Genomic DNA, 22,500 nt, shown 5'->3' on the forward strand with positions numbered 1-22,500 from the left:
GAAAATATCCAGCTCCCCAAAAAAGGGCACTCTAGATTGGGACATTTTTTAAAATTCCCTCAGTCTAGAAGGATTCCTCTTTCGCTGATCAAGGAAGGAAAAGATAGTCTAGTATCAGAACAAATACTATACTTTACTCCTACTTAAAAGGAGCGTCATTTATTTGGATTTTAAGAATCAAATCGATCGAATAATAATGTGAATAAATTATGGAGTCGATATTTTTGTTCCTAGTCAAGAATACCAGTTTTTAGGGAGTTGGATACCCCAACATTAAAATCCAAACTCGTGGTGAGACAAATGAGTTAGGGCATAATTTAATTAAAACAGTACTACTACAGTCGTCCATCTTGAATTTATGCAGTATGTCAGCTAACTTACTAATTTAAAAAGGGTTTCGGGAGTTTCCCCTATTTTTCATACGTAATACTAAATTGATGGTTAAAATCAAGTTCCGTCTGTCTTTGTTTACATTCTTCGTCAGTTGATTGTTGTGCTTCACGGTGAATGCCCTGAAAAAGTCCCGTTTATCAGTTTTAAAATATTCCGTTATTCTGCAATGCAGCCAAGTTCGTTTGCACATTTTAAAACTTGTAAACATTAATCAGAAGTGATTGTTCCATTCCAGGGCAATTCAGCGTAAAGCACAACCGGCAAATGTGTATTTCAACGGCGTAAATTATTTGACAGACAAAAATTTATAAAAATTACTTGCTTTTATATAAAACACATTATTAGACCCGAAATAAAACTCGAAAAAAAATTTTTATTATTTTTTCAACATTTTTTATTAGACTAAATGTACGACAATCAAGACCGCCATCTTGTTTTGAAAATTTGGCCTTTCTAAGGCTTCACAGATTGGCCCTTTTTGAGGCCAAATTTTGCCTTTTTTATGCTCTTGCGTGGAACGATGGTCCATGCAAGAGCGTAAAAAGGCGAAATTTGGCTTCAAAAAGGCCAATTTGGCAATCCTTAGAAAGGCCAAATTTTCAAAACAAGATGGCGGCCTTGATTGTCGTACATTTAGTCTAATAAAAAATGTTGAAAAAATAATAAAAAATTAAATAATTTACGCCGATGAAATACACATTTGCCGCACAATGATCAGCTGACGAAGAAATAAAGATGGACAGAACCTGATTTTAACCAAATCAATTTTAGCATCAATAGATTTAACAATGTCATAATCTTTATTTATTTTTTATTTATTTATTTTTTTTTTTTAAAGAAAAATACAATTTTGGAGCTTCCAATAAAATTATATAGGTCAGAAAACTACACCTTTACCACAGTATTGGCTATTTTAATTTTGGAGAGAAAAAAAATCCAGCTTCACCGAAAAAAAGGGGACACAAGATTGGGAACATTTAACAAAAATAAAATATTGTCACAACTTAGAAGACGTTTTGACTGAGGATAATCCTACTACTACTATTTGATTCTATTTTTACTTGCCTCCCCACAAGGGCAAAGTTAGACACAAGGTCGGTTTTTAATGTGGGGAAAATACAGCTCCCCAAAAAGGGCACTCTGGATAAGAACAAAAATTTAAATTGTCTCAGTCAAGAAGGATTTCTCCTTCACTGCCTGAGGACAGAAAAGGTGAAGTGTAGTATATTTGATTCTAGCTAAAAGTTTAGTAATTAAAGTTCATCTTCATAGTAATAAAATTATATGGTGCTACTAACACAGTTGAGTTGACATTCACAGGCAATTTAGGAGAGTTCCGTCACGGCCACCGAGATACTTACTCTCGGTGGCCTCGATTCCGTCCCAGCAACAAACTCCCCCCCACCCCATTCAACCTCCCTACCCCATGTTAAGAAGGACTTTCTAAATTAAACTGCACAAGCGGCAATTATGTTACTACTTATCCTGTATCTGTATGCGCGTTTCTCGTCTCTAGGTGATTTACATATTTTTGTTACTGTCAATCAATTATTTATTGAAATAAATGCAATCGCGTAAAGTACTGAAACGTTTTTTTAATCAATTTTGGAACTTAAGTTAGAATCGACAGATCGATTTTTTTTAATATGTCGTTTTAAGCAAAAAAAAAAAAAAAAAAAAAAAAAACACTTAATTGTCCTGTCGAAAATAGTAATATATCCAAAAATCACAAAAATTCATCGAGTAAAAAATTATTTTACGGAAATTTTTTTAAACCATACTGATGGACTTTTTTGGGTTTTTTTTTTTTTTTTTTTACGACAGTACCCAGCCCAGCGAGCGTAGTATAAACACTTCCAACCTGCCCATGTTAAGAACGGCTTTCGAGGTTGGGAGTAAAAACACAGCAGCAGCAGCACTTGTTCTACTTGATGAATTTTCGTAATTTTGGGATATATTACTATCTTCGATATCACAATTTAAGTCAGTACTGTTGATTTTGCTTTAAACGGCATATTGAAATAATCGATCTGTCGACTATCTTAACAAGCACCTCAATTATATTTTTTTATATTTATACATTATTTACCAAATAAAATCCACCGGAATGCATTACGTCAACAAATCAGCTTGTTAATAGTGCGGGTGGGGTGGGGTAATACTTAGCGATTTGAAAGGAGTTTAAGAAAACATTTAAACTTTCGCATAAAAAAGTTATTTCCGTCTTTCAAATTCTTAGCAAATTCTCGTGTATTAAAAAGATTGAAAGTTTGGGATGCTTTTTAAGCTTAACAATTTTATAGGGATGAAAACGACACTCACAATACAAAAGCACCGAATTAATTTTATAATTTTGGGGTCAATTCAATTTAATCAAACGATATTGTAATTATGAAATTTCATTGGGGTTTTTTATGCTATTTTAAAAAGCATAGTATCGTTAATCATGTAATTGAAAATAAAGAATAATGGGTTAAAAAACATTTAAAAATAAAGACTCCCGGGCGACGCCGGGTACGGGTAGATAAAACTAATTATTTAACAACTAACTTGTACATCCATGTTATCACGCTGAAATAATAACGTTATTATTTAGAAACTCATTCTTAACATGGGGAGGGTGTTTTGGAACTATTTTGTACTTTCACCTAACAATTTAACAAACAAAAATATGTTAAAAATAGAATTTAACTTGAAAATACTATTTTTAAAAAATAGCGGTAATAGATGCATAAGCAAAAGAAAATATATTAAAAGAAAATGCACCTCTTTTTTTGTTTTGTGCTTTTAAAAAGAGGGTGTAAAATAAAATAAAATTAAATAATGTTAACCAACAAGCGAAAAGGAAAGCATTACAGACAAGTGAAATAATAATAAAAAAAAAATAAAAAATAAAATGAAAATTTTAAAATGAGGTGTATTTTTGTGGACCAACAAAGCATTATGAGTGAAATTATCATAAAAATCAAATCAAATGAAACTTAAAAAATGAGGTGTATTATTGCTGACCAACAAGTGAGAAGGAAAGCGTTTCATGAGTAAAAATAAAAAATAAAATAGTTTTTTGTTGCATATGTCGACGCGTACGCGCGCGCCGAAGAACTTTTCGTGTTGTCAAAAAAGAAGAAAAGAACGAACAACGAAACGAGAAAGAGAGATAGAAAAAAAAACACATGAGACTATAAATAGAAACAAGAGTGGGGTAAAGAGTTAAACAAAAAAAAGAGAGAGAGAGGAAAAACTTGAATAACTAAAGTTACTTATGAACAACAACAACAACAACAAAAAGGGTCAGAAAGTTAAATAAAACTATGGTCATAATCACCTTAAAAAGTTTCCAGGACTAGTCTCCAAATATCGGGGCCTTATTAAATGATTCACTGCTTTGTTTTACTGCCCAGGCAGATCGAAAAAACGGCAAAATTTGTTCACCCACAGTCGACTCGCAGTAACTCCGCCATTTTCGTCTAACCTCGATCCATTTGGTTTCTTCCCCGCTCCCTTAACAAACTTTTAACCTCTCTATTGCTCGGCGCCCCGCTCGCTCTTACGCTATCTATCTATCCCTCTTTAACATGGGCTTTACCCTTTCTTTCTCTTTACTACACCGTGAGTCTCTCTCTCTCTCTCTCTCTCTCTCTCTCTCTCTCTCTCTCTCTCTCTCTCTCTCTGTTATCGACCCCCCCCGCAAAAGTTGTTTCTTTTTCTTCTTTTCTTTACCCTCCCCCAACTCTCTTTTTACTAATCCCCCTCACACACCGTTTAACAAGTGTATTATTGCGAGTTGGTAAGAGAGAAAGAGAGAGAGAGAGAGAGAGAGAGAGAGAGAGAGAGATAAAGAAAGATTCAAACATAAATAGAAAGAAGTTTGTCGGGTTTTTTTTTCGTCTTCTCTCTTTTTTTTCCGCTAAATGGGTTTCAGTCGGCCCTGCACGTTTATTTATTTCACCTCTCATACATATCTTCCCCTGTTTATCTCTTCTTGCTTGCTTTCTTCAAGTAGGCAAGAAGCAGTGAAGACTGAAGCACCAAGAACGAATTATTCTCCGATTCTAACTATTCTCTTCTTAAAGACATAGTTCCCTAGGTCATTTTTTAATATCCTTTTTTTTCCCTTCCCCTCACAAGATAATATCTTCAAAGCTTGATGTCTTCGCGTCTTTTTTTTTTTTTTTTTTCATACGTAAAAATGGCCCCCTATTATGAAGGTTTTAAGCCTTTAAAAAAAAAGTCCTAGAGGTAAGTAATGATGGAGCAGTGGCACTTAGTGAGAATTCAACCCGTGACACTTGTTAAGTGAATTCGTTTAAAAGTCAGCGCTCGGGATGAGATCATGGTTTATCTGTGTTATCCCCACAAAACAAGAACTCCTTCTAGACTGAGGCTATATTTTTTTTTGGCATCTTTAACACAAACAAAAAGTGGTGAAAAAAAAACAAAGGGTTTGTATTACTGTACAGTACACATAGATTCGAAGAAATTGTCAAAAAACAAATATATAACAAATAAATGTTATTAAAGGTAAGATAAGTTACTTTTCTTCCAAACTGGATATATTTTTCGTGTTTTTATTTAATGTAACATGTTTATTCAGCTCGAAAAACATATAGTGTTTACCGATCTATTGGAAAATTCAAAATGGCACCCGACTTTCTCTTTAACATGGTAAGTTTGGGAAAAGGTGTTATAAATAATAAACTAGACAAAATACTATTAAAACCCCACCGAATATATGTCAACCTATGTCACGGTAACATATATTGAGCGAGTTTCTAACAGTATTTTGTCTAGTTTTATATTTATAGGACCTTTTCCCAACCTTACTGTGTTAAAGAGAGTCGGTGCCATTTTGAATTTTCCAATACATCGGTAACACAGTATGTTTTTCGGGCTGAATAAACATGTTACATTAAATAAAAACACTGAAAACATATCCAGTTAGGTAGAAAAGTAACTTATCTTGCCTTTGATAACATTTATTTGTTATATATTGTTTTTTTGACAACTTTTTCGAATCTATGTGTACAGTAATACAAACCCAAAACAAAAAAACAAGTCACTCTTCTACCTACTTGGATAAGTTTTGTGTGTTGTTGTTGTTGTTGTTGTTGTTGTTGTTGTTGTTGTTGTTTTTTGTTTGTTTGTTTGTTTGTTTTAACATATTTCTAAGTGAAACCGAAGTGTCCAGAAGAAACCGCTTGTCCATTCTGTTCAGTTAGGGATTAGAAAAAAAAAAATCATGGCTGCTAAAAGAATTACACGAGCCCTTGATAATCGCTCAAAAATCGAAAATCAAGCAAAATACTCACACTCACAGTAATATCCAATTTGTCACCAATCGTTCGAAAATGTAATGTTCCACAAGTATTTTGTTTTATTTTATTAAAATACGATAACACAAAAAAAAAACGGTACTTGTTTAGTTTAATCAAGACATTAAAAAATGAAAATATTGAAAGAAAAAAAAAAACAAAATGGTTCTCCTGGTCTTTTTGTCTCACAATTTTTCGTCTGCTAAAATTTTAATCACGTGATTACGGTGTAATAACGAGAAAACCATTCATTCAAGTGCCGCTTACGATATCAAAAATCATTTTATTGGTACTTATGTTACCGGGCTAGCGTGTGTTTTGTAACTATTCTGTACTTTCACCTAACAATTTAATTAATAAGTAAGATATTGTAAAACTTGAATTTAACTTGAAAATACTGTTTAAAAATAGCACGTTAACATAAGTGCATAAAGACCACTTTATTTTATATTCCTTTTTTAAAGGACCGTTTGAATAAATTCATAATGATTTTTTTTACAAATACAAATTTAATTCATCTTGAATTTATTCAAACAGTTCTTTATCTCGCTTAGTCAATCCCCCCCCCCTCAAAAAAAATAAAATAATAAAATGATTTTTATATCGCAAACTGCTTCGGCAATTTCTGGGACTGACTCCATACCAAGTAGTACACCTCCCCCCCCAAAAAAAAAAGATATATATATATATATATATATATATATATATATCCCTGCGCTGATAATTCCTGAGAGGATGAAACAGTGAAACACTAGTGAGTGTCTATAGGTATTAAATAATTATTATAAGTAAATAATTATGTCTGCCCCTTTAAGAAACTTGTTTCTTATTGTTGAGCACTTTTAGTTGAAATAAAAGTCGGTCAATTTAGCTCTTATGCGCAGATCATCATATAATGATTAGATCACTCTGACAGACGTTAAAAAACATTTAAAAAATAAATGTTTTAATTTTAACAGTATGATATATATATATATATATATATATATATATATATATATAAGTGAAAATGTCTGTCTGTCTGTCTGTCTGTGTACATTTCCCTACTCAATAACTCTGTCAGCTTTTAGTCTAACAACTTAAAATTTGATATACAAGGTACTGAAATTTGGGGAAATCTGTGATCGGTTTTCGGCCAGAAATTTGGCTGTTAAGGGGTCAAAGTTCAACGATTTGACCTTTGAGAACTCTACCAAACTCCTCCGACAATTTCGGGTCTAAACACTTGAAATTTTAGATATAGGTTCCTTGGACATGGATCTCACTTAATAACCTGATTTTAGCCAAAAACAATAAATGTTAAGGGGTCATAATAGGGGTCAAAGTTAAAAAAATTTACCGTTTTTTTTTTTTTGTTCTTTTTTTTTGCTCAGCATACATCTCCAAACACTCGGGCAACGCCGGGCACCCATGCTAGTATATCTATAAAAGTGAACGTGTCTGTCTGTCTGTGTACATTTCCCTACGCAATAACTGTTAATTTTTAGTCTACAGACTCGAAATTTGATATACAGGGTACTGAGATTTAGGAAAATCGATGTGATCGGTTTTCGACCAGAAATTTGGCTGTTAAGGGGTCAAAGTTCAACGATTTGACCTTTCAGAACGCTACCAAACTACTCCCACAATTTTCGGTCTAAACACTTGAAATTTTAGATATAGGTTCCTTGCACATGGATCTAACTTAATAGCTTGACTTGAGCCCAAAACTATAAATGTTAAGAGGTCATAATAGGGATCAAAGTTTTAAAAAATTGACAGTTTTTTTTTGTTTTTTTTTCTCCACACACCTCCAAACACCCGGTCAACGCCGGGCCGAAATGCTAGTATATATATATATATATATATATATATATATATATATATATATATATATATATATATATATATATATATATATAGACTTAGCACTTACATAATCCGACTATATATATATATATATATATATATATATATATATATATATATATATATATATATATATATATATGTTTTAAATAGTATTTTCAAGTTTTAAGATATCTTTTTTGTTTATTAAATTGTTAGGTGAAAGTACAGGATAGTTACAAAACACCTGCCAGCCCGGTAACAGAAGTGCATAAATACCAAATAAAGTGATTTTTAATATTCAGCTAAATCCATAATATGCGGCACTGGAATGAATGTTTCATTTTATTCTCTCTATACCGTAATCACGTGATTAAAATTTTAGCAGACGATAAACTGGGAAAATGAAGGACCAGGAGAACCAAAAAATTATATTGTACGTACCCGTTATGGAATGAAGTTCTCATAAAAAATTCACTTAATTTGATCAAGTATTTCTTTTCTTTTAAGAGGAAAATCAAATTTTAATGAGATCGATCGTATCTCGGCCATCTTGCCTATTTCGCGGACGAGGAGAGGGTGCTTTAAAACGAAAAAAGGATGAGAAAAGGACAGAGAAACAGTAAAATAAGTGAAAAAAAACAAACTTAAATATTTTTTCTAGGTATTTTTTCTGCCCATGTTTCAAAATAATCTCGTCAAATTTTGACAAACTTTAAGCAGTGGTGGAGTGATCTCCCTTGGCGCTCCTCCTCCTTGTCTGCGAAATAGGCAAAATGACCGGGATACGATCAATCTCATTAAAATTTGATGTTCCTCTGTCAAAAAAAAAAAATACTTGATCAAATTAAGTGAATTTTTATGAGAACTTAATTCCATAACAGGTACGTACAAAATATTTTTTTTTTTTTCAATATTTTCATTTTTTAACGTCTTGATTAAACTAAACAGATACCAAAAGAACTTATGCAGGTAGGTCTAAGAGTATCTCATATACTCATATTGCCTTTGGTAACATTTATTTGTTAAATGCCCCTCTTTTATTTTCTTTTTTTTATTATTTGAGGAGGAGGAGGAGTGGCTCGTGTTCAAAATACACTCTTATTTTTCTTATTTTTGTTTTGGATTTTCTCCACATTAAATTCCGACTTGTACCTTACGCTCTTCTCGTGAAGAGGGTTAGGAATATACATGGCAAAATTATTGCTATAATAATTGGACTCAATTTATCTTCAGTGGCACAAAGTTAGTCACAAGGTGGTGCGATATAGCTTCCCAAAAAGGGACACTCTGAATAAGATAAAAGAATTTTTCTCTAGCCAAATACAGAACAGATACTATACTTTGATTTATTTATTTGCAAAAATAATAATAATAATTGAATTACATTTGCAACAAATTAGGCATAAGGCCATCAAGTGTGAGGAAAAATGGGTATCGTTAGTCATAAAAATGTCTATCCCACACTTACCTCTTCTCAATCACCACAATACCACATTTACACTATTTAAGATATCCACAAACTAGTTGGAATCCTAACCCGACGGCGTGTCTTTTAAACTTTCATTCAAACCTGAATGTACGTTCAATTTGTCACTTTAACGGCTTCAAAATTACGTCCGCGGGATAATTATTGTAATACTTCGAAATTGTAATGAATGCTTAAACTGATCAATAGAAAGTGATTTTTGGCTTGAATTAAGCATCTTCCACAACGAAAATCAAAATGTATCAGTTCGGTCAGAGAAGAAGAACTCCGTCTTGACTGGGAGCAACTTTTATTTTATCCAAAATGCCTATTTTGAGTATCTTGGGTATCCTCCACATAAAAACCGACCTTGTGTCTAACTTTGACCTTGTGTGGAAGCAAATAAGTAAAGATACTCTCTTACTTACTAAAATAAATATAGAACTATGTCTACAATAACAAAAAAAAAAACAAGTGAAGCATGCATGGTCCCTCATGAGTGCACAGCCCTCCTCCACCCCCCTTTAGCTCCAAAAGTCCCCAGGGGACGTCAAATCCTGGTGAAAATGAACAAACGGTGCAGTTTTAGGCCTTAACATATGTAAATTCGAGTTCTGCACCATGCAAAAAAGAAAAGTCCATCATTTGCCCCCCACCATTTAGCCTCAAAAGTACCCAAGGCCTTAACATTTTAATCTGAGTTCAGCACCATGCAAAACTGCTAAATAGACATACACAGAAAATTTTGGACAAATATGGTAAAATAGTCCCAAAAATGGAGCGTTTTTATTAGCCCTAAAAGAGCCCCCGGGGCACACCCAAGAGTTATTGCGAAGTATAGACAAACAAAATTATATAGAAATCAATTAGTTACAACTTTTCAGAAAGTTTTATAAAAATCCAAGACATCGATTTTTTTTAATAAGTACAAAAAGTGTCAATTTTAAGCTTTTTAACCTGAAAGGCACCCCTAGAGGGACAACCAGAGTTTTCCCGGAAAATCCGTTCTGTTACTTTTTTACTCATATCATGTTTAACGTTTGTGCAAAAATTTCAAGATGTAGTAATTGAGAAAAGTGCGGACAGACGAACGGACGGACAGACAAGGGTGAATTTACAGGTCCACCCTCCTTTTGTCGGGGGACACCTAAAAAAAAAGTACGTTCAATTAAGAACTGTTTGAATACTTCGCCTATTTCACTTTGCTATTTCACTAAAATTTTGAAATCAATTCTTCTTTCTTGTGTTGAAATAAGATTCCAATTTATTTCTTAACATATATAAAACTGAAGTCCAGAATCCAACCTGTTAACAAAGTTAACAATAAAACAGAAATGCAGAAAAATTCTTTATGGTGTACCTACTCCTAACGGAACGTAAATGTCATATTCCAAAAATTACGTAAATTGATCAAGTACGTGCGTGCGTGTATGTGTGTGTGTGTGTTTACACTAAAAGGATAAAATTTGATGAGGAAGCGAAAAATCTCGCTCCGCCATATTTAAAATTCATCGTTATCTCTCACTTAAAACCCTCTTTAGAAATAGAGATCAAAATCAACTTTGTAATGGCTACGATTTATGGCTATTAATTGCTGAAAATCGTTAAAAAATGATTTCCAATGAAAAAATGTACTTGATCAATTTACGTGATTTTGTGAGTATGACATTTTCGTTCCGTGACGGATACATACATACATCATAAAGATATTTCTGTATTTTTTTTTTTTTTTAATTAGGTTGAATTTTGAACATGCACAAAACTGAGCTTTTATCTCGAGGTTTTGCTTATCGTCACTATTTTCTGTTTCTATCGACGAATATGTTTTACTTTTTTCTTTTTTTTTTTATTCTTTTAAATTCATTAAATTCCTGTAAACCTTGTTTTGTGCATGTGTGTGTAAAACGAATGTTCAAAGTTTATTTCTGTGTCAAACAGTTTGTTTATATTTTTGGTAAAAAATAAAACAGTAAGAAAACAACATGGCTGCTAGCGATTAAAACAACGGGTTAAAATGTGACCGTCATATTGAGATTAAGAGTTCAAAATAGACTTCGTTACCTAGTATGGGATGAGTCGTTCCACTTAAGTTAACAAATTTACCGAATTTCCACTACTAACGAGTACTATGATTCTGATATTGTACACTCTTTAACCCTTCTCCTTGAGTGGCCTCTGGGCCTTGATAAGTGGTGACTTCTATGTAAAGACAAAGAAAAAACAAAATTATTTTTTTTTTATCGATCTGTGGAATCTATCTTAACAAGCACCTAAGAAAGTTTTGTCCCATTTTTTATTTTCTATTTATCAGAATCATATTCAAATATGAATGAATGTATTTGGTAAAATTCACCCTCAGCTGTTTATCAGAACAAACTTTTACCGATGAATTGTTCATTTTGTGGATTTACTGCAAAATATTAATAGGTATTTATCTGTTTCCAACGGCGCAAAGATGTGACACAAGGATCGGAAAGTGAGATTGAAGGGTCAGCGCTCCAGAGGAGGAGCACTCTGACTTATAAAAATGCCTGGCCAGCTCGACAAAATTCCCCAGTAGAAGTGTCTCAGGCATTTGCAATAAGCAAAGCCATTCACAAAGAGAGTAAGGCAAAGCCTGGGAGGGTGAACCTCCTAGAAATGTACAAGACCAGCATCATACTGCAATCAACAAGGAAAGAAACATTTCAGAAATGGACCAGACCTGTTGATTTTAGTGCGGAGGCAACCCTCTTCCTGGCTGCACCAAATTACAATGATTTTCGACAGCACTTTTTATGCTTTTCATGCATAGCAGACATTTTGTCTTTCATGGTTCAAATTAACCAATTTAAGGGCAATCATTTGAAATTGAAGAAAAATCCTATGCTCTGAATATTGTAAACTTTTTTTACGATTTAAATATTTGCTGATTTTACAATATTTTTCTAGTATCTGTTTGCGTCTAACAATACATTTGTTAGTGCAATAGCAAAAGAGTATCAACAAGCGTGAATACGTCCGTCGGCAGAGACAGACACATCACCATTGATGCTAAAAATAGCAACAACTTTTTTACCAAAGAGCAACAAAGAAAAATAAATAAAACTTAATTTTTTGTAACTAAACAAAAACAACTGACTTTAATTTCGAACTGAGATTAACATATGCGCAGTCAATAAACACAAGACATTTTTGACCATAAGAAATCCTGACCAGAAGAAATCCAGCCTGAAATTAATTATAGTCATTTGTTTGTTTATCAAGTCAATTTCTGTGACCAGAACACTTTTTCATGAAGCCAGCGACTTTCTCAGCAAATCTTCAGAATAGCTTGGGGGCAAGGAATCTTCCAAATCCTCACTTTGACACACCCTTGACAAGTTATGAACCCAGCAGCCAGGGGACTCAGCAGCGGTAGTTCAAACGCCCTTTTCAGCACTAACTGCCAAACTAATAATGCGATTCAAACCATCCTTTTAAGGATAACTCACAAACTACCTGAATGCAATTCACACTTCATTCTCTACTACTGCCTTCCCTCTGAGACTCTGCTCTAAAGCCAGCGATTCCTGCTGCTTCCAGCGACTCCACCATCTCCAACTTACTCCTGCAGCTTTCTGCAACTCCAGCTCACTTCTGCAGCTTCTAGTGACTCCTGCAGCCTCCAGCTCCCTTTTGCAGCTTTCGCAGAGTCCTGGAGCCTCCAGCTAACTCCTGCAGCTTCCACTGATTTCAGTAGTCTCCAGCTCACTCCTCCAACCTTCAGTACTTCCAGCCATCAGCTCCAGCAGCCTTTGATGTCTGGCCTCCAGCTCAAGTGCCCACTGACATCCAACTACCTGTTCCAGTGCTCACTGACATCCAGTCATTTGTTCCAGTGCCCACTGATGTCCAAATACCCATTCCAGTGCCCACGTATGACCAGCTATCAGTTCCAGTTCCTGTAGATGCCTGGTACTTTGTCGACGTCCAGCTACCCTTTCCAACATCAGATCCTGTTGACACAACCTGGATCAACCTGAGGCACCTCATCTTACCTCAGGGACACACGAATTTGAACCCTGTGAGACACCCATTCTCGCTCCAGACGATCCTGATATTTGATCTCCATTGCCATATGATTTATGTTTTTTTCTTGATAAATAAAACACAATGTCTTTAACGAATCATTTGTGTTTATCATCTACTAGCAAGGGTGCCCGGCGTTGCCCGCGTGTTTGGAGGTGTATGCTGAGAAAAAAAAAAAAAAAAAAGGTTAATATTTTTAAACTCGACCCCTATTACGACCCCTTAAAATTTATTGTTTTGGGCTCAAATCAAGTTATTAAGTTAGATCCATGACCAAGGAAACTATATCTAAAATTTCAAGTGTTTAGACCCAAAATTATCGGAGGAGTTTGGTAGAGTTCTGAAAGGTCAAATCGTTGAACTTTGACCCCTTAATAGCCAAATTTCTGGTCGAAAACCGATCACATCGATTTTCCCAAATCTCAGTACCCTGTACATCAAATTTCGAGTCTGTAGACTAAAAATTAACAGAGTTATTGCGAAGGAAAATGTACACAGACACACAGACAGACACGTTCACTTTTATAGATATACTAGCATGGGTGCCCGGTGTTGCTCAGGTGTTTGGAGTTGTATGCTGAGCAAAAAAAAATAAATAAATAAACGGTCAATTTTTTTAAAAATTTGACCCCTATTATGACCCCTTAAAATTTATTTTTTGGGGCTCAAATTGAGTTATTAAGTTAGATCCATGGCCAAGGAACCGATATCTAAAATTTAAGTGTTTAGACCCGAAAATTGTCAGAGAAGTTTGGTTGAGTTCTCAAAGATCAAATCGTTGAACTTTGACCCCTTAACAGCCAAATATTTGGCTGAAAACCGATCACATCGATTTTCCCAAATCTCAGTACCCGGTATATCAAATTTCGAATCTGTAGACTAAAAATTGACAGAGTTATTGCGTAGGAAAATGTACACAGACACACAGAGATAGTGATAGTGGAAGGCAGGCTCGAACCCGTACCGCAAAGGAGGAAAAGAACAAGTAAAACCTAACGTTTATGCTGTTACGACCACCGCCAAACCGGACGCTACATTTTTTTAAATTAAGGCTAGACAATCTAAAGGACAGGATAACTTTAAAAAATATCGGCGAAAAAAGTGACCCCCACCCCCTGTAGAAAAATGCCTAGTATAAGGGGAAGATATTAATGATTTCAGCCAATTTTTCGATATTTGTCGTATGAAAGGTCGAACTTTAAAACGATACTGATCTTGGTAAAATCTGTCGCTTCTATTGAAAGTTCAAGGCAGACATGCAAACAGACATACATACATACATTTATATATTGGTAACAAAAAATTTTCGACCCAAACTGATGAAAAAACTTGCCCTATCTCTGAATACCCTTTATGTAAAATTTCAAATATTTAGACCAGAAATTGTCTGAGTAATTTGGAAGAGACTGCAGAGGTCAATTTTTTTTTAACTTTGACCCCTACTATGACCCCTTAAAATTTATTGTTTTGCGTTCAAATCAAGTTATTAAGTTAGATCCATGTGCAAGGAACCTATATCCAAAATTTCAAGTGCGTAGACCCAAAATTGTCGGAGGAGTTTGGTAGAGTTCTGAAAGGTCAAATCGTTGAACTTTGACCCCTTAATCGCAAAATTTCTGGCCGAAAACCGATCACATCGATTTTCCCAAATCTCAGTACCCCGTATATCAAATTTCGAGTCTGTAGACTTAAAATTGACAGAGTTATTGCGTAGGGAAATGTACACACACACATGTTAACTTATATATATATATATATATATATATATATATATATATTATTTTATATTTTTTATTTATATAGACAAATATTACATAGCCGCTACACTATAAATTTTGGGGGTTTTATGTATTTATATTGATATTAAAAACACCTTTTTCTATTTACTAGAAATACATGATGTTAACCATCTTACAATTTATTCCCTTAATTCTGTTGACACCTACAATTCTTGACAATAACTGTTTTGTAGCACAAAATCATCAATTTAATTATTACATCAATCAATTGATTGATGTAATAATTAAATTGATGATTTTGTGCTACAAAACAGTTATTGTCAAGAATTGTAGGTGTCAACAGAATTAAGGGAATAAATTGTAAGATGGTCAACATCATGAAATTTGGAATATAGACTTTTGTCATTTATTTATTATATGCTTTGTAATCATATTGATCTTCTAAAATTCAAAATTTATATATATAAAAAGGGAAATATAATTGAAAAAATCATATTTCGACAGAAATATAAATATATATATATTATATTTTAAAAACAATATATAGGCCGCTCCCCATGTGGGGGTACCAAATTGGTTAAAGGGAAAATTATTCCCAACTCGCATTTAGGTAAAAATGCACTTTCGTAAATAATTGAATTCATTCAAAACATATCGCAAAAACAAAAACAAATAACATCTATATATACAAACAAATAACATCTATATATATATATATATATATATATATATATATATATATATATATATATATATAGATGTTATATATATATATATATATATATATGACGGGTGTGTACATCATAAATATATGTATATATATATATATATATATATATATATATATATATATATATATAGAGAGAGAGAGAGAGAGAGAGAGAGAAAACAATTTTTTTTACTATTCTAATCGATTAAAAGTATTTCATGGCCATTAAAAGGTTGATTTTAAAATCTAGATACTTTGAATTGAGTTGTCTCCTTTTATTTATTAAATATGGCGAATGAAGGCACACCGTTCTTGTTTCTTCATAAAAATTGATTTTGCTAGTTAAAAAAAAAACTATTTGATCAATCTGTATGATATCTTAAATATAATATTTTGATTCCTTGACGGGTGTGTACATCATAAAGATTATTCCGTATTTTTGTTTTTTTAATTAGGTTGAATTCTGGATTTGCACACATTTTCGTTCTAGCATGATGACGTGAAAAAGGTTTAGTTAAATGTTATCCTTTTTCAACAGAAAAATAAAAATGAGATTTTATATCTTTGTAAGATTATCCTTCAACCATCTGGGAAAAATATAAATAAATAAAATTCTGTAAATCCTACTATATAAATATTACATAAAATATTTCCTTACCATAAAGTGTTATTGATCACTCAGTCCTTGACCTCAAAGCATCTTTCAGAACAAGTAACCATTTCTTTCTTTTTTTTTTTTTTTGTATTTCCAAAATGATTGGCAAAGACCAATGTTATAGGTAGGAGGAAAACAGTCAGCAGGAACAGAGTTCCACAAGCCTGCAGTTCTTGGAAAGAAATTGTTAGAATAGGAAGATATACTATAGTTATCAAAGCAGTGAATTTATGGAGACCATTAGATCAAAGAGTCAAACGAACTGGAACAAAAAAAGCAGGGAATAGATCAGACAATTCCTAATTACACTGCCATAATAGTATTTATAGAAAAGACTGGGACTAGCAACATTACGTCTTTGAGAGAGAGAGAAAGGGTGCACAGAAGAAGAAAGAGTGGGTCAATCAAATTTTACAAGGTGCGGCTGAGAATAAACATTTCATCAAACTAAATCTTGCTGACTTTATATTTTTGGAATAATAATGTTGGGTTGGTGCAAAAATAAGGTCGTTTTTGATGTATATCTATCTATCTATCTATATATATATATATATATATATATATATATATATATATATATATATATATATATATATATATAAAAGTGAAAGTATCTGTGTCTGTGTACATTTCCCTATGCAATAACTGTCAATTTTTAGTCTACAGACTTGAAATTTTATATACAGGGTACTGAGATTTGGGAAAATCGATGTGCTTGGTTTTCGGACAGAAATTTTGCGATTAAGGGGTCAAAGTTCAACGATTTGACCTTTCAGAACTCTACCAAACTCCTCCAACAATTTGGGGTCTACGGACTTTAAATTTAGGATATAGGTTCCTTGGACATGGATCTAACTTAATAACTTGATTTGAGCCCAAAACAATAAAATTTAAGGGGTCATAATAGGGGTCAAGTTTTTAAAAAATTGACCGCTTTTTTGTTCTTTTTTTTTTTTTTTTGCATAACATACACTTCCGAATACCTGGGTAACGCCGGGCATACATGATCTGATAAAAAACGACATTATTTTTGCACCAACCTAGTAGTTACGAGTAAAAGCTTGATAAACAATATAGGTAATTTCTTAATGCAGGGGAAAGAGAGAAAGATAGAGGGCCAGCTAAAAGAGAGAGAGAGAGAGAGAGAGAGAGAGAGAGAGAGAGAGAGAGAGAGAGAGAGAGAGAGAGAATGCTCAGGTGCCCCTCCTTTAAATTGAAAACGGGGCTCTCCAATTTAAAGTCGCTGCCATTTTGATTTGTTTTTTAAACCGGTTTGTGAATTGAAAAAAAAATTTTTTTTACAAACTAAAAATACAAACCAATGAACTTTTCTACAATAAAAGTAACTTTCATTGACTATGGTAACATTTATTTTTTGTATATTTTTATTATTATATATATATAACATTTTCTCTTTGTAAGGAAACATCATTTTGTTGGTCACTTTTGGCTACGAATGGAAACAAAGTTGATATAAAAAAAATATATTTTCGCGAAAATTATCTTTACTTTCATCATATTTTGCTTAGGTAAAAGTTTTGAGTATCAAAACCTATCTCTTTACAACCCCCCTTCTTTTCATAACCCATCATACTTTCATCAATCACAGTCCATTTTCTAAAGGCTGTTTTTGAACCCAGTCAACGACGGGTGCTTCTGCTAGTGTATATATATAATGCTGAAATCCAGTGTCCCTATATATATATATATATATATATATATATCCGTTTTCGGCCAGAAATTTGGCTGTTAAGGGGTCAAAGTTCAATGATTTGACCTTTCAGAACTCTACCACACTCCTCAGACAATTTTGAGTCTAAACACTTTAAATTTTAGATATAGGTTCCTTGGACATGGATCTAATTTAATAACTTGATTTGAGTCCAAAACAATAAATTTTAAGAGGTCATAATAGGGGTCAAAGTTTAAAAAAAATTGACCGCTTTTTTTTCTTTTTTTTTTTTTTTTTGCTCAACATACACCTCCGAATACATGGGCAACGCCGGGCACCCATGCTAGTATATATATATATATATATATATATATATATATATATATATATATATATATATATATATATATATATGATAAAAAAAGACGACATTATTTTTGCACCAACCTAATAGTTACGAGTAAAAGGTAATTTCTTAATGCATAATCTCTATTACTTGCCCCGAGAGTAGAGTTCGACACAAAGTCAGTTTTTAATGTGGGAAAATAAAGCTCCCAAAAAGGGACACTGGATTTCAGCATAAACCCTGAACAACTTATTTTAAGCTCAGATTATAATTTATGTCATTTTCTTGAGTGCAGTGTCTACATTCTGGACGTTCTCCGGAAGTCTTTTTACTTTCATTTTCGTATTTAATTATGGAAGTTTGCCAATTGATGTATGAAGTTTTTTCAGTAAATTTCCAGACTTTTTGTACAAGCATTTGATATTGTCGTAGACTCTTGAAAATTCAGTATGTTATTGCTATACATCTTATGAAATGACTGACTAATTTTTATTATTTCAAGCTCAAATGAACAGCTATAGCAGAAATTGGAATGCACCCTACTAAAGTCTGATTGTCACAGCTGGTGAATTCCAAAAATGCAATCTGGACGTGAGGACACTTTATGCAATAAAATTCTGTTTTAAACTTGAGAAAAAGGCCACGGAAGCGTATGGAATACTTCAGACTGCCTTTGGACCATCTTACATGAATTGAACATCAGTTTTTGAGTGGCATAAGAGATTCAAGGAAGGTAGAAAGTTTGTGAGGGATGATGAAAAGTGTTGGGAGATGGGAAGAGTAAAGAAAGCAGAACACCAGAGCTGATTAATCAAATAAAGGATTTCATGGATAAGAACTATCGTGTATCTATAGAGATAATAAGTGAACAGTTTGATGTCAGTGTGGAAACTGTACATACAATTCTTCGCGAGGAACTGAATTTGAAATTTTACATAAAGTGTATTCAGATATAGGGCAAGCTTTTTAATCGGCTTTTGGTGGCCGAAAATTGGCTACTAAGGGGGCAAAGTTCAAGAGATTTGATCTTTGCGATCTCTAGCAAACTATTCAGCTAATTTTGGGTCTAAACATTTTAAATTTTACATAAAGGGTATTCAGACATGCAGCAAGCTTTTTAATAAGTTTTTGGGCGAAAAGTTGGTTGCCAAGAGGTCAAAGTTGAAAGAGTTGACCTTTGCATACTCTACCAAACTCCTCCGCCAATTTTTGAAGATATAAGAAACTTGAAGCATAAAACTTTCACTAAAATGGCTGGGTTCAGTATTAAATAATCTGGAAATTGTTGATATGCTATAAAGCAACCAAACAAAACCGAACACTACGAATAAATATTTGATGATATAAACAAAACTTAAAACGTTAAAACTTTTACTGAAGTGACAAGATGTGGCATTAAATAAATCAAAAAGTTTTAATATGCAATAAAGCAACCAAACCAAACCGAACAAAATCAGATTAAAATGTGAAAACAAATAAAAATTAAAAAACTAAAAGGGCTTCATTGCAGTCCAGGTAATAATATAATTAAACTAGCTGCATCTATCTTGCATTGCCCGAGAGTCTTTTTAGTTTCATTTTTGTTTTACTCATCACCCCACCTACCCCAAGATTTTGATCTCTATTTCTAAAAAGGTTATTAAGTGAGAGATAGTGATGAATTTTAAATATGGCAGAGCGAGACATTTTTCGCTTCCTCATAAAATTTTATCCTTTTAGTGTAAACACACACACACACACACACACACACACACACACACACACACACCTTTTACCCTTTCTCTTAGTTCTTGTAAGAAAATATTTATATTTGTAAAAAGAAAATCCAATGAAGGAATATATGTCAACTAGCAGGGCTACCCGGCATTGTCCAGATTTTTAAAACAATCAAAATAGAAGTTAAATAATGTGTTACATCTTTATATTAAAACTTCTATATCTGTCACTCTCTCTCTCACTTTCTCTCTCTCTCTCTCTCTCTCTTTCTTTTAGCTGTCTCTCTATCTTTCTTTCCCCCTCCACCATTAACCTCCTCCTAATTATCTTTTTCTTTTGCGCCCAGCCCATTCCTTTCCCTTGTTTTAATGTGTTAAACAACAAAAATAAATAAATAATTATCTAATCCATTTTCTGTATCCATTTTAAATGTGATGTTGTAACGCTATATTTATTCCTCCTAGACAACAAAGAATAGAACAAAACACAATGAAATTCTTGATCTCAATTTCGTCCTCCTACTCCACCCGCTGTTACAGTAATTTGAAGAGAAATTATGTTCAGAAAGAAAATAGTCCAAAGAGATTTAAATGTGATACTGTAATGTACACTTATACGCCTTTTAATTAATTTCTTGTAATAATTTTTTTTTTACATTTTTCAAAAATAAATTCAACGAAGAAACATACTTCAATAAAAAGAACCAGTTTGTAATAAAATCAACAGGACACCTTACAAAATGTTACAATGGTGAATCCTGGAAATATTGTTTGCATTTATTGTTTAAGTCTTAAATTTGAGAATCAGAGGCTAAGTACCAAAATATACAAGCTATTTTGTTGTTTTTGTTTTTGTCACCAAATTATTATTTTTTTTTATTGTGCTTTTGTGAAATTACAATTTATTTTATTAAAGTATCATTTAATCATTAAAGTGAATATAGTTTTTTTTTAAATACGTTTTAATTAAATTAAATTACGTTACTATATCTGATAAGTGAGGAATAGGTAACAGAAACTTCTATTCCCAAAGCCAATAAATTGTCATTATCATCATCATTTCTCTTCATATTCTGATTTTAATTGTACTTTTGATAGTCGTGTGATGGCTTCTTTACTAACATTACGCAGTGTTATATTCTGTTTGTGAGACAAGAGGGGGGGGGGATAAGAGAAACTTTTGTTCAACTTGCCAGCCAACAATAAAATTGTCATTATTAACATTACTATATTAGATTTGGTAAATGAGTGGGGAGGCGGGGTTTACAGAATCTTTTGTTCTACTTGGAGTTGTCCGGGGGATCAATGATTGTAAATTACAGTATTAAATTTTAATCTCTTTGGACTATTTTCAATGTTAACATAACTTCTATTTCTATTTTGAAAGCAGGTGAGGGGAATGGAATTGCCCGGTATCAAGAATAACGTTATGCTTTGTTCTACTCGGAGTTGTCCAGGAGCAATAAATGTAAGAATACGGTATTACATTGAAAAAGGGATAAATATAGTAAATGGATTCCATTATTGTTTTTTCAACACTTAAAACAAGAGAGAGAAATGGATTGGGAAGAAAGCGCAGAAAAATGAGGCAAAGGGAATAGAGATAAAATAATAAGGAGATGGCTAGAAAGAGAGAGAAAGAGAGGAGGGGAGATAGAAGCTTTAATATAAAGATGTTACACACATTATTCATCCTCTTCTATTTATTTATTTATTTATTTTATTCTTTTGTGGTTCCAAGTAACGCTAGATAGATCTGCTAGTTTATAAATAAAAGGTCAAATAGCAATACAGATGTGTTGTTTCTTTTTTAATCAAATTATGATTTTAAAAAATTTTTCTTTTTAATAAAATTATGATTTAAAATTTTTTTTAATCAAATAGCAATACAGATGTGTTGTTTCTTTTTTAATCAAATTATGATTTTAAAAAAATTTTCTTTTTAATAAAATTATGATTTAAATTTTTTTTTAATCAAATAGCAATACAGATGTGTTGTTTCTTTTTTAATCAAATTATGATTTTAAAAAAAATTTTCTTTTTAATAAAATTATGATTTAAATTTTTTTTTAATCAAATTATGATTTAAAAAAATTTTTTTAATCAAATTGTGATTAAAAAAAAATTTTTGTGACAGTTCAATTGATTTTATTAAGGTATGGTTTATCATTGAATTAACTGAATATAATTATTTAAAACGGGTTTTAATTTCAAACAGTCATGTAAACTAGAAACTTTACGACGTACGCACAGGCATCTGGTCTGATAACTTTTGTAGGGACTGCATACAAGATGTTATCAGTATGATTTCATTAGCAAAAACGATAATGTGCATATTGGTGTACTACTAGACTAAAACAGGAAACCAGTAAAAGATACCACCTATCGCGCTATTGGCAACCAAAAGGCAGATTGAAAGCAAGAAGCAGTTTCATAACTAAAGAGAACTTTGACCCTGCACGGTCACAGACTGACCGAATTGACAGAGAGAATGACTAGAATGACTATGCTAAGAAAGTTATCCAAGAGCACAAAGAACATCTCTCACATGAAATGGATCTCCAAAGAAAGAACTGGGTAACCCTGAACCAAGCAAGATCTGTTGTGTGGTTCC

The 22,500-nt window shown here is 32.6% G+C and overlaps 1 protein-coding gene across 3 annotated transcripts in view; it reads right to left on the reverse strand.

The window, feature by feature from the left end:
- Nucleotides 1-22,500, reverse strand: part of LOC145258031 (rho guanine nucleotide exchange factor 17-like) — a 577,357-nt gene that overhangs the window by 459,442 nt on the left and 95,415 nt on the right. For 2 of the 3 annotated variants that reach the window (XM_080115768.1, XM_080115758.1), the window contains exon 1: nucleotides 3,719-4,030. The exons of the other annotated variant lie outside the window; for it this stretch is intronic. The gene's annotated coding sequence lies outside the window, so the exon portion shown is untranslated. Of the gene's footprint in view, nucleotides 1-3,718; nucleotides 4,031-22,500 lie in introns of those variants that run through there. 3 annotated transcript variants of the gene reach the window in all.

This window comes from Euprymna scolopes, chromosome 3, assembly GCF_053919585.1.
Source record: "Euprymna scolopes isolate OS-2025 chromosome 3, ASM5391958v1, whole genome shotgun sequence".
Lineage (NCBI taxonomy): Eukaryota > Metazoa > Mollusca > Cephalopoda > Sepiida > Sepiolidae > Euprymna > Euprymna scolopes.